This window comes from Cryptotermes secundus, unplaced genomic scaffold (assembly GCF_002891405.2).
Source record: "Cryptotermes secundus unplaced genomic scaffold, Csec_1.0 scaffold29, whole genome shotgun sequence".
Lineage (NCBI taxonomy): Eukaryota > Metazoa > Arthropoda > Insecta > Blattodea > Kalotermitidae > Cryptotermes > Cryptotermes secundus.
In genome coordinates this window covers 559,266-571,487 of record NW_019719356.1, presented here as the reverse complement: position 1 = coordinate 571,487, position 12,222 = coordinate 559,266, and the positions used below count along the sequence as shown (strand labels likewise).

The 12,222-nt window shown below is 41.7% G+C and overlaps 1 protein-coding gene across 1 annotated transcript in view; it reads right to left on the bottom strand.

The window, feature by feature from the left end:
• LOC111864314 (potassium voltage-gated channel protein Shaw) overlaps positions 1-12,222 on the bottom strand; it is a 261,436-nt gene that overhangs the window by 116,569 nt on the left and 132,645 nt on the right. The window contains exon 3 of the mRNA XM_023851473.2: positions 11,077-11,170. The gene's annotated coding sequence lies outside the window, so the exon portion shown is untranslated. The remainder of the gene's footprint in view (positions 1-11,076; positions 11,171-12,222) is intronic.

Genomic DNA, 12,222 nt, shown 5'->3' with positions numbered 1-12,222 from the left:
CAACATTTCCTCAAACTGAAGACTATCGTGCCACTGAGAGAGTAAACAAGAACCGATTAATACAAATATTGTGTTTCTGGACATTATCCATCGTCCTGTTTTCATCTAAACACCGTCCTGTTCTTATTTCAAAACAAAATATTTCGGAAATTGGATTCTCTGTCCGTCTTCAGGTAAAACCTACCCAGTTCCGGAGATAGGGACTAGCTCTATTGATTGGGCTCAACTGAATAGGTTCCACCTGAAGACGGAGACAAAAACCAGTCTCCGAAACGTTGTAGGTTTTAAATAAAAACAGGACGATGGATAATATCCAGAAATATAATGTTTTTATTAATGCACATCGTCACAAATATTTAGATTTTAAGAACCGATTATATTCGTGCTTAACAAGAACTGAAAGTAATATCAGTCACATAACTTCCTCAACCTTCTGAGATATAGCGATGTGTTCCTATAGTGCGCAGACGTTTCGGAGGATTATATTTTATTCATTTTCAGGCCAAAATTCGAGCAAAGCAACGAGCAAGAATCAGGCAGTAAGCAGAGCTCCTTACTGCCTACGTCTTGTGCCTTCCTTAGCTGATTCTTCTTTCATGAAGAAGGAGTCAGTATGATGCTCCGAAACGCCAGTGTAATTCTACTAGGCTACATGGGAGCACATTCCAGAAGATAGTACTCGTCATAATCACGTTGTGAGAGCTTTCGTTTAAATATTTTATATATTTCTCTAAGCTCCTTCACTGAATACCTGCCTACAGACTGCAATGCTCGATCGCAGAAGTTGATGACCTCACAGCGGCTGTTATGAAGTGTACTATCTTCTGGCATATAACGCCGTGTAGTCCGTTGAAAGTCAACCGACGTATCGGGAGGAACATATAGACTCCATCTGCAGGGTCGAATAATAATCCGAATAAGATACTAGCTTGAAAGAAGATGAATATGATATGTTTCTCCGAAACGTCGGATGACTGAGCGGACTACGAGGCGTTATATTCCAGAAGATTGTGCTCTTCCTATTCTGGGTTATTTTACGACACTGCTGGTATCCACAAATGGATCTTAGAGAGATAGGATGGGACGGTATGGATTGGACTGATCTGGCTCAAGATATGGACCAGTGGATCAGTTACGTGAACACGGTAATGAACCTTCGGGTTCCATAAAATGCTGGCAAATTCTTGAGTAGCTGTCAATTGGCGGCTCCTCAAGAAGGGCTCAGCTCCATAAGTAAGTAAGTAAGTAAGCCAGTATCCACAATTAAGAGGAGAATAAATTCGGGAAATGTTTGCTACCATTCAGTCCCGAAATGAATGAGGAAAAAGAGGAATGCATATAGGATATTTGTGGGAAAAGCAGAAGGAAAGAGACCACTAGTAAGACCAAGGCGTAGGTTGATGAACACTCTTAAAATAGACTTAGAAAGATAGAATGGAATTGTATGGACTGGATTGATGTTGCTCAGACTGGAGAGAAGTGGAGAGCTCTTGTGAACACGGTAATGAACCTTCGGGTTCCATAAAATGCTGGGAAGTTCTTGAGTAGCTGCACCTGGCGGGTTCTCAAGAAAGGATAAGCTCTATGCCGTCAGTTAGTTAGTTAGTTAGTTAGTATCCACACCACGTATCATCTTAAATCGTTTTGACTCCATGACATTAGATAAGAGGATGAAGAAAAGATAACGGAAGCCGCCTCCCTATTATGTGTTCATTTTATTTACTTCGAGTAAAAAATGCACCGTACCCATTTCTGTGGCCTTCTGTGTTGATTTAGCCTTCACTGTGACATTTTAGCTGTTCGATGATCTGCTTGGACCTAATTCTCTACATGACTGCCCGCATGAGTTCCTGCCTCCTTACTGTCGTCAGTCGAGCGTCGTGTTCTTCCCGTGACGATGAATGTCGTGCTTAATAATGTAGCAGAAAGATAGGTCACAACTTGTTTTAGAGCACCCACGGGAATCGCCATGGTAACATGAAAACAAACTATGGTTGACACCATGTTGAGATGACGTCGTATGTATAAACTAGGCCAGTATACATGACGCCTCAGAAATTCCCCACATGTGCATATCAGTTCAGTGGGTTAGAAACTTTGCATATTTGCTCCTAATATGTCGTTCTTATGAAAACATCTGGTTCTAAAGTTATAATGCAGGAACAGTTATACCCCGTTTAACACTGGTTGCTAACGTTTTGCTTGAAAAGGAAGCACTAATCAGCGTTATGTTGCGTTATGTTATTATGGTATTTATGGGAATGCGTTCCTAAAACCTGATTCTTTATAATTTTGCAAAAAATTATAATGGCATAATACAGAAAATATTACTAATTTAATTAAAATTTCTTGCAAAATATCTACATTATATAAGGATTGGCTTTAAATGACGGAATATAGGACTCCATATGGATAATTTTAGGACCGATTGTCAGATTTATTCCTGAAGAAGGCGTCAAAAGTCTGATTGCCTTAGTTGACGCTTCCTCTCCAGAAGCATTGATGTATAGCAGAATATCTTACCGCAAAAATATCTCTTCATTTTAGTGCTTGACAACCTCAGCAACTCTTTGAATTCCTCAAGAACAAATTTAGTTCATTCGGTCAGTTAGTTTTGTTACTTCATTCTCTTTTGTTGTTCATTCTTTTGTTAGTTCCCCCTTCTTCTAATTCCGTCATGCTTTATTTATATTAGTTTCCTTCCTTTTCACTGCTTTTATTTTCTTTTATTGCTAGTGGGGTGGGATTAAGTCCCTTGTACTGCGGCCACTTCTGGCCTATTGTACCAGCCCCAGATGATAGGTGAAGGCGATTGTTAAGCAATTGGTGGAATGAAGATTGGCAGGGGAAACCGAAGTACTCGGAGGAAAACTGCCCCAGCGTCACTTTGTCCATCACAAATCCAACTTGACCAGACCCGGGATCGAACCCGCCCGGGAAACCAGCGACTAACCGCTTGAGCTATGGCCTTATTCAATTCCTTTTTCTTCTTCTGTTTTTGAGCAGAACACAGTGGCCGCGCAGTCTAAGGCATGAACCGTCTTCGCCCGTTCGAGCACTGGGATCTTGGGTTCTAATCCCACTCGAGGCATGGATGTCTGTGTGCGTTCATGTTCGTGCTATTCCTATGTGTAGGTAGAAGCCTTGTGACGGGCTGATCCCCCGTCTAAGGAGTCCTAAATATTGTGTTCAGGATTACGAAATTTAAATGTGAATGTAGAGCCATTGATAAATGAATACTACTTCCGAAACGTCTCTGAGGTTGCGTAGTTATCATTCTCTTGTGCAGGTAATTATGCCATTATTATAAATCCATTAGATTTTTATATATAGCACAATATGATTCTGAATTATTGTCGGGGTCTTAGTAGTCTATAATTGTCAATCTGGGAGGGCAGTTTTATTTTATTGTCTGGTTTGAAAATTATAGGCTACGGAAATCCCGAAAATAATTTATGATCACTCTGTATGTCTGTTGACAGTATCCATCGTCTTGTCTTTTTCTAACACACCACCCTGCTTTCTACATAGAAACGCGACATTTCGGAGACAGGACTCTGTTTCGGTCTTCAGGTAATATCTGCTCAGCTGGACCCAACCGACTGAGCTACTCCCTACCTTCGGAATTTTGTATTTTTAAATAAATAGCGGGTCAGTGTTTAGATGAAACAGGACCATGGACCGCGTCATAGCTCAAGCGGTTAGTCGCTGGCTTCCCACCGCGGCGGCCCGGGTTCGATCCCAAATCCCGTCAAGTGGAATTTGTGGTGGACAAAGTGGCGCTGGAGTAAATTATCTCCGAGTACTACGATTTCCCCTGCCAATCTTCATTCCACCAAATTCTCCATCATCATACTTACCCGGGGCAGGCTACAATTGGCCAATCAGTGGCCGTTGTGCCGAGTGGACCCAGCTGGACTCAACCCCCCACTAAGCGAATTAAAAAAAAAATATGCCATCATCACGAAATTTTATGTACTATTAGATTATGTTTTCAAAACACGACGCGTGGCTATGCAACACGTAGGAATTTTTCTCCGTTAGGTTGCCTACTCGAGATATGACGTGCAGTCGAAGGTGTTTCCGACAGAGGGTGTTTATTTACGACCTTACTTTGGATGTCACTGCGATGAATTTCAGCTTGGGTACATTCCAAATGCATCAGGCCCCTCAGTACGGATTATAAAGGTGCACTGTAAGTGGCACAATACGGAGGCAACTTGATAAATGGATTTGGGAGAACTCTGTTCGTAATGCCGCCTAATCTCGAAGATCAGAAATATCTGAAGGTCTGCTGACTTTTTTAAATTTCCGCGTGCATTTTTCCCTTCTCTTTGAGATACAGCGACTGAAGAATGATAAATGTTTAGTGAGCAATGGCTTTCTGAACTCTAAAGATACGAAGACGATACAGCAACTCTTTTCTTGATGTCTTCTGGTTCTTTTCTAGTTTTTCTTCCGTTCTTATTCTTTTTGTCATGTATTTGTCCCCCTTTCTTCTAATATTCACTCTTTATTTTATCCATCCCCTTCTCAGTCTTGTCGCTTCCTCATTCTCTCTGTTTCTTTCCTCCTCTCGCTCTTAGTATTCTCCTTTTCTATCTTCTCATTTTTCCTCTCTCAATTTTAATATTATCCCCTTCCTTCTTATATTCTTAGTATCATCAATTACATTCTTCCACTCCCTAAATTTGTGCACTTCTTCCCCCTTTTCTCTTCTCCTCTTCTTCCCATCCTTAATTTTCTCTCCTCTCTGTATCCCTTTTCATATCTTCCATCTTCTCTCCCTTAACTCTCTCCTCCTTATTTTTATTTGCTTCACCCTCTCCTCTTTAGTTTCATATAATTTCTTCTTCCCTCTTGTATAAACCTCCTTCTTAAAGTTCTCTCATTACTTCCTTCTTCCCCTTCTTTATATCTTACTTTTCTTCCATGTTCTTTCCAATATTCTCTTCTACTTTCTGCGCCCTTTACTTCTCCTGTCCTTCATACTGGAAAATACATGGCAGGAAGAATTTACATTATTGACACATGTTTAAATCTTCTCCCATATTCGAACTGGAGACTTTCAAGTCTTGTGGAACACCTCAGTCTGAGGACCTGAAAACTAAATTATGTCACAGAGCTGGTTCTTAGGAAAACTGACGAAAACCACAGGACACTCTGTAAAAAAAAAAGTAAAGCTATCCCTGTAACAGGACGTGGAGGCCCATAGGATTGTGAGACGTCGAGTCTCCTACGTTTTCTAGATAATCCGCTCAAAGGTAGTTGTGAGGTTGTCAGCCTTAAGCTTCGGCCGTCCTTTATCCGCCGGAAGATTCCTGATAATCATTTTGTTTAGAGACTAAGTCGGCTCCAGACTATAGTGCGGCTGGAAAAATTAGATAAATTGAAACATCTAGTGAATTCATAGGGAATAGAACCCACTACCTTCTGGCTTGTAATATAGAGTCTCAAACAACTGTGCTAATACGTGCCCCCACAGAATACTGTGTAGGGACGAAATTTGAATATAGAACCTTTTAAATATGAAACAGGAACAAAAAGAACTGGACCACAATATTATATTATAGCATCCTGTTACAGTTTTCACTTAGTATCAATTAGGTCCACAGTCTCACGTGCAATACTAATGCTCTATAAAAAGTATTAAAAGCTATAGCCTTTAATAAATTTTATAGAGCGTTAATATTGCACGTGAGACTGTGGAAATAATTGGTACCAACTGAACCACACTGTTCGATGAGATTCACCTTCGTAATAAATAGAGCTCGTTCCACCCTTTCCAAAATAAATAGCCTTACAATCTTGATATGGATCCCAGCTACAGTAATATCACTACACCCGCCTGACTGTTGCCATGGAAACTCGTTCAAAAGGTGGAAACCATGGCTAAAGCATCCTTTGCTTATCGCTTTTCAATTGTTTCGCCTTCGAAATCGCGTTGCCATGGACATCAGGAGTAAGTCAATAGAATTTGTTGTGGAATGAATGCATGGGGGGTTAAGCTATAAAACGGACGATATTCACACGATAAATATTTCCCTTAATCTTCACCTATTACAAACAGATAGAATTTAAACGTGTGAACAGAGTTGCGAGATTGAACTAATATAATTACTTTGCATGCATTTTGGTCGGAGAAACTGCATACAAGAGTCTACTTCTTAATATCTAGACTAATAGCTTAGGCGGTTAGTCGCTGGCTTCCCATCGCGGAGGCGCGGTTTCGATCCCGGGACTGGTCAAATGGGATTTTTGGTGGACAAAGTGGCGCTGTGGCAGGTTATCTCCGAGTCCTTCGGTTTCCTCTGCCAATCTTCATTCCACCAAATTCTCATCATCATCATAATCCCCCGGGACAGGCTACAATAGGCCAATCAGTGGCCGCCGTGCCGAGTGGACCCAGTTTGACTCCCCACTGAGCGAATTAAAAATATTTAATAATTTATTTAACGGCGCTGTGAGTAGCTCAGACTAATCAGGGCCGAGTGGTGCTGTACCAGATAAATGATGAATTGAAAATTATATAGGCGAAAGCGTTCATGGCCTGTTTAAGGCATAAATCCGACATTCTCAAGGAGAGACTTAAGAAAACTGCGAAGAAGACTGAGGGCAGTTAATGCCTCAGCTGAGATTCGTACAGGGCGTCTCCCAAATACAAATCAGAAGGGTTTTCTTTATTGCTAGTGGGGTGATACTAAGTCCCTTTTACTGCGGCCACATCTGGCCTTTTGTAACAGCCCCAGATGATAGGTGAGAGTGATTGTGGAGCAGTTGGTGGAATGAAGATTGGCAGGGGAAACCGAAGTACTCGAAGAAAACCTGCCCCAGCGCCAATTTGTGCACCACAAATCCCACTTGACCAGACCCCGGGATCGAACGCGGGCCGCAGGGGTGGGAAACCAGCGACTAACCGCTTGAGCTATAGCGTGGCCAATCAGAAAGTTTACTACCTGACAGAACTTCTCGATAACTACGCTTACGTGGGAGAATAGTATTAAAATTGACCATAAGAAACAGATTTCATGGGTTTTGATGGGATTACCGTGGCTCAGGACAGAAAGAAGTGGCAGGCTCTTGTAAACACTGTAATGAACCTGAAGGTTTCGTGAAAGGCCAAGAGTTTATTCATTTTGTAACTTTAGATTCTGGGGATAAACTCTATCCCATGCATTAAATAAAGTGGCTTATCTAATTATCTCTAACAATATTGTACGAATAAACAAAATCTGACTATCTAAAGCAACTGCACGTATTTCACCACTTCGTGAGAAACCGTCAGTCGCTCAGCTTCTCTAGAACTTTTCCGAAATTATTTGGAACCCGAAGGCACATTACTGTGTTCACAAGGGCCCTCCACCGATCTCCCTCCTGACTCCAGTCCAAAGCGAAACTCCTACCCCTGTGACACCCAAAGAATCCTATGCCCCGTGTAATATTTCGTAACAATATTTTTAAGGTGAGGGATTGTTAACCCCTTGTCCAACTTCCAATCTGGAGGACCACCCATTGTCGGCTATCAGCGACTGCTTATCCAGTATATTCGCAGCTACTCTCCATACCTGGNGAAGACCAAGGCGTAGGTGGGTGGACAATATTAGAATGGATCTTAGAGAGATAGGATGGGATGGTATGGATTGGATAGATCTGGCTCAGGATAGGGACCAGTGGAGGGCTCTTGTGAACACGGTGATGAACCTTCGGGTTCCATAAAATGCTGGGAAATTCTTGAGTAGCTGCAGAATTGGCGGCTCCTCAGGAAGGGCTCAGCTCCATGAGTAAGTAAGTAAGAGTACTCTCCGTACCTGGAGGCCATCTTCTCTATCCGCAATCTGAGGACGCATCATGCCTGGTGGCAAGAGACCAACTTATCATGAAAAAGTATTTATAACAAGAAAGAGACACTCCAAACTTGTTTGCTTCATGGACCTATAACCCGTTCTTACACTGAACTAATAACAGATTTGAGTAAGCTGACATTGCTTCGTCTCAAGACAATGCACCTGTGTATCCTTGCAACAGATGGCACCTGCCTGAGTGGCTTCATGCAGTGACTAGCGGCAACTTCATCGGCACTTCCTACACGACAGAAACAGCTGCAGCGGGTTAACGCAGTGGTTCCTGGTTTAAGCATCATGCCACTGGAAAACTCTAGCTGCAGTGTCCCTGAGCGCGCGTCATACATTCATCAGACAATCTTACAGACGAGAAGTCCTGTGTATTGAACGAGATCTCCGCCATGGAGATTTTAGTCCCCTTTTTATGTTAAAAATAAATCCTCATATATGTCTGTTAGGATATAACGCCGTGTATTCTGGTGAAATTCTATCGACGTTTAGGAGAAACATGTTGCCTCAATCTTAAAGAGTACAAGAACGACCTGAACAGGAAACCAGCGTGAAGTGAGCAGTAAATAATTCTGAGCTAAGTTTCTTCCTTGGTTTATTCTTCGGCCCTGAAGATGCAGGCGATATTTCCTTTCGAAACGTCGGTTGACGTTCACCCGTCTCCCAGATAACATAACAAAATTAATTCCTGTTGCTTTCCAGCCCATATTCTGACCCTTATTTCGGAGTCATATGTACAGTCTTTTTCCGGGTGAGAGGTGATGATTTTATAGACTCTGTCGAAGCCTATATTATCGGACGGTAGGGCAGCTGCTGAATTATGATTTTGGAAGGATATGGTAGTGACCTAATAAGTAATTTCCCGGAATATGCCTGGAGGGACTGAAGAAAACCATGAAAATCTTTTCAAGATAATTTGTGTCTCGGCCAGGATTCGAACAGAATACAAGTGTAGGACACCGCTATACCACACTGATAGATAATACAACTCTTAAGAATTACGACATCAGTGATGGTTTTAACGACAGTCTCTGAACATGTTGCTAGTGTGACAAAGTTAAAAAAAAATTGTTGACCTGCTCGTGACGGAGGGTCGAGAGTGTAATTAGTTGTTGACCGTGGAGACACTGAGGTTTGCAACGTCCCTGACCTCGAAGAACAGTCGCCATCCATAAAACAGTGGCGCTCCCAGGTGTTTGGCTTGCCTGCCCACGTCATAGGAGTGGGATGTAGGCTGGAGACATGACCAGACTTCATGATGCCATTTTTAATCTCATTGTCACAATGTTGGAAGCAGAGCATTCTACCGGAGCAAAATGAAACTGCAGGCGCCACCACAACAAAAACGACGTTATATCTCACTTACGTTTCGTGATTGAATTTCGAATATTAACAGGTGAAGGCCTGGACATGATCTCTCGTGCTAAATAATAACATGTAATATTTATAGGAAGTCCGCAGAGAAACGCTTGGTCATATAATTAAAATAATAAATCACGATTCAAGGATCTAATTTTATCCTGCCGACATATACGGTTTTTACTGTACAAGAAAAAAAAATAGTAAAGAGCAGTATGGAGCTTTCATTTAAAACAACTAAAAATACAGTGATACTTAAAAAAGTGGTACGAGTATATCAAAAACTAAGTAAGTTAAACAGGCTTGAAGGCCCACAGGTTTGTGAGACGTCGAGGTTCCCACATTTTCTAGACAATCGGCTCACAGATGGCGGTTAGGTTGTCAGCCTTACGCGCCGGCCGTCTTTGCCCCCATGAAGGGGGTTACTCATTTCTGTTAGAGGCTGAATCGACCCCAGGGCCATAGTTCGGCAGGAAGTATTAGGTCAATTGGACAATCCAATGATCTCATCTGGAATCGAACCAGCTGCAATCCGGTTTGTAGCATTGTTAAAATCTTATTTATATAATTGAAAACAGAAAATTGGTATTACGTATGCGAATAACAACCCCCTCCCCTAAACTAGATATATTCTCATTGACAACAGCGCACAGCGCTTCAACAGCCTGGCTACAGCGCACATAGGAGGACTACGGACTGAAATTCGTAATACTGTAGCGTGTAGACCCGTTGCTAAGTAATGACGATATGCAACTGCCGTTGCTAGGTAATGATCTTAAACAGAAACAGAGGAATGGCTTTCTCTATGCGGTCCACGGGATAGCTACGTGACGCAACAATAGAAGAACTGTTGGGAGAGGTGTTTTCTATGCGAGCCGTGCCGAGGAACATCTGCGATTACGAGAGAGCCTTAGAGAGTAGCAAGAAGAGTAGGAGGTCGGTGTGAGATGGCCTGAGAGTTACATAATTGGAGCAATGAGTGAGCTGTGAGACAGTGGCCGGCCAATAACGACTTTAACACGTAAGCTGAGGAAGCTACGGTGTTGAAAGCCGTTACCAGGCGACAACCGGTGAAGATCAAGTGGACAGAGAAAGGTTTGTGCGTGCCGTAGTTAACTGCAGAGTGTATAAATTAGCAATATTGCTATATTTGCCTGTAATTAAGATCTGTAAGCCTTCAATAAATACAATTCCCAATCCAATTACACAAGTGACAACATCGTAGAACATTTGCTTTTGCCTGTAGTTTCTGGGAAAGTTCAGAAGCAACAGTCACATTACAGAGACGATGGAGCTTGAAGAATATAGATGGATAACTGACAGCGTCTATCACCGTCAGCCTCTGAAAATATTGTAATCGCGGTCTTGTGATTAGCGTCACTATGGTCTCGGTTTCCTATATCTTAAAGCCCTTCCTTGCGAAGCTCAGGAAAATAGGTTCTATCTTCTAATATGTTACAAGGGAATTCTTGCAAAACTTCATATACTGTTGTTCTTTGTTACATGTAGCAAAGGCTGCAACCATGAAGATGCCATTAATGGCGAAAGAAAACTGAATAGTGAAGGTCAAATGAGTCGCTACAACAAAGGTCTGACTTCGTGAAGATTGTAAGCGTAATCATCAATGGGGGGGGGGGGGCTGAAAATATGTAAACACTTCTACAATACTTTCTGATTTAACATCTTAAACATCATTACATTTGACTCTGCACGTCTTATGTAATTGAGAAAGAGTCATTAAATAAACAAAAGCTACAATAACGCCCGCCATCATCTGAATTACCCTTGAATTTATCTGTAGTGAGGCAAAACAATTAAAATACGACATTCATTCTATGCAGATTTTGACTCGAAAATTTTAACTGACCTTTTCCTTATACTGGAGAAGCGCTGGCAAATTTCAGAGGTTGGCTACACTGATGTGTATTCCCTCTCGCTCTTGTCACACATCCCACAAGAATCTGAAACAAAGAATAGTCCATTTTTATAGGTCTCTTTGTAGGAGAGGAAAAACCAATGGAAGAAACATAGAGTTAATTTCTTGATAAATTTTCAGTTGCTTGCGACTGTTATATATCTTATTTCAATACTCTGGATTGTGACACCGTGCAGCCTGGTAAGCTGAAGTCAACGTTTCGGAGGAATATGCTGCTTCTATATTCAGGTACTTCTTCTGAAAATGGATCCAGAATATTCTCCGAAAAGATGGTCTGTTATATACTATATTTATTTATTGTTTATTTAATGACGGTATATTTCGCTTTTGGACTACAGGCCACGGAGTATGTTTTTGTTTTATTCATCGACACTTTCAGTGAATTAGAATAATTAGCACACAAAGTTCAATATTCATTAATCATCCTAAGTTTTGGCACTGCACCGTTTAAGATAGTGAGAACAAAAATAAAATAAATGGGCCATGCGATAGCGTAGTTGGTTGAGGCACTCTGCTACAAGCTGGAATGTAGTGGGTTCGATTCCCAATTAGATCATTACATTTTTCAATTGACCTAATCTTTAAAGTCGCACTATGGTCGTAGTGTCGACTCAGCCTCTAGCAGGAATGAGTACCAGGAATCTTCCTGGGGGTAAAGGGCGGCCGGCGCGTAAGGCTGACAATCTCACTGCCATCTGTGAGCCAATTGTGTAGAAAATGAAGGAGCCTTGACTTTTCACAACCCTATGGGCCTTCACGGCCTGTTAGCGGGAGAGCTTTACATTTCATAAATAAAATAAATGCCTATGTACCTATTTACCTATTATGTACTGCTATGTCTTAAGTGCATTCTGCCGTTGCCAAGCTCGAACCTCTACAATTCACGCACCCTATAGTGGATATACATATGTGTTAATAAGGTAAAGTTTTCCCTGTACTTAACTACGTAAATACTAGGACATGAAGGCGTATAGGTAGTGGATGTATAGATCCACTTTTTCTTGACCTCTGCACTAGTTGGAGGTGAGTTGTCAGTTTCACGCCCCGACCACTTTAACCCTGGGGAAAATACCCCCG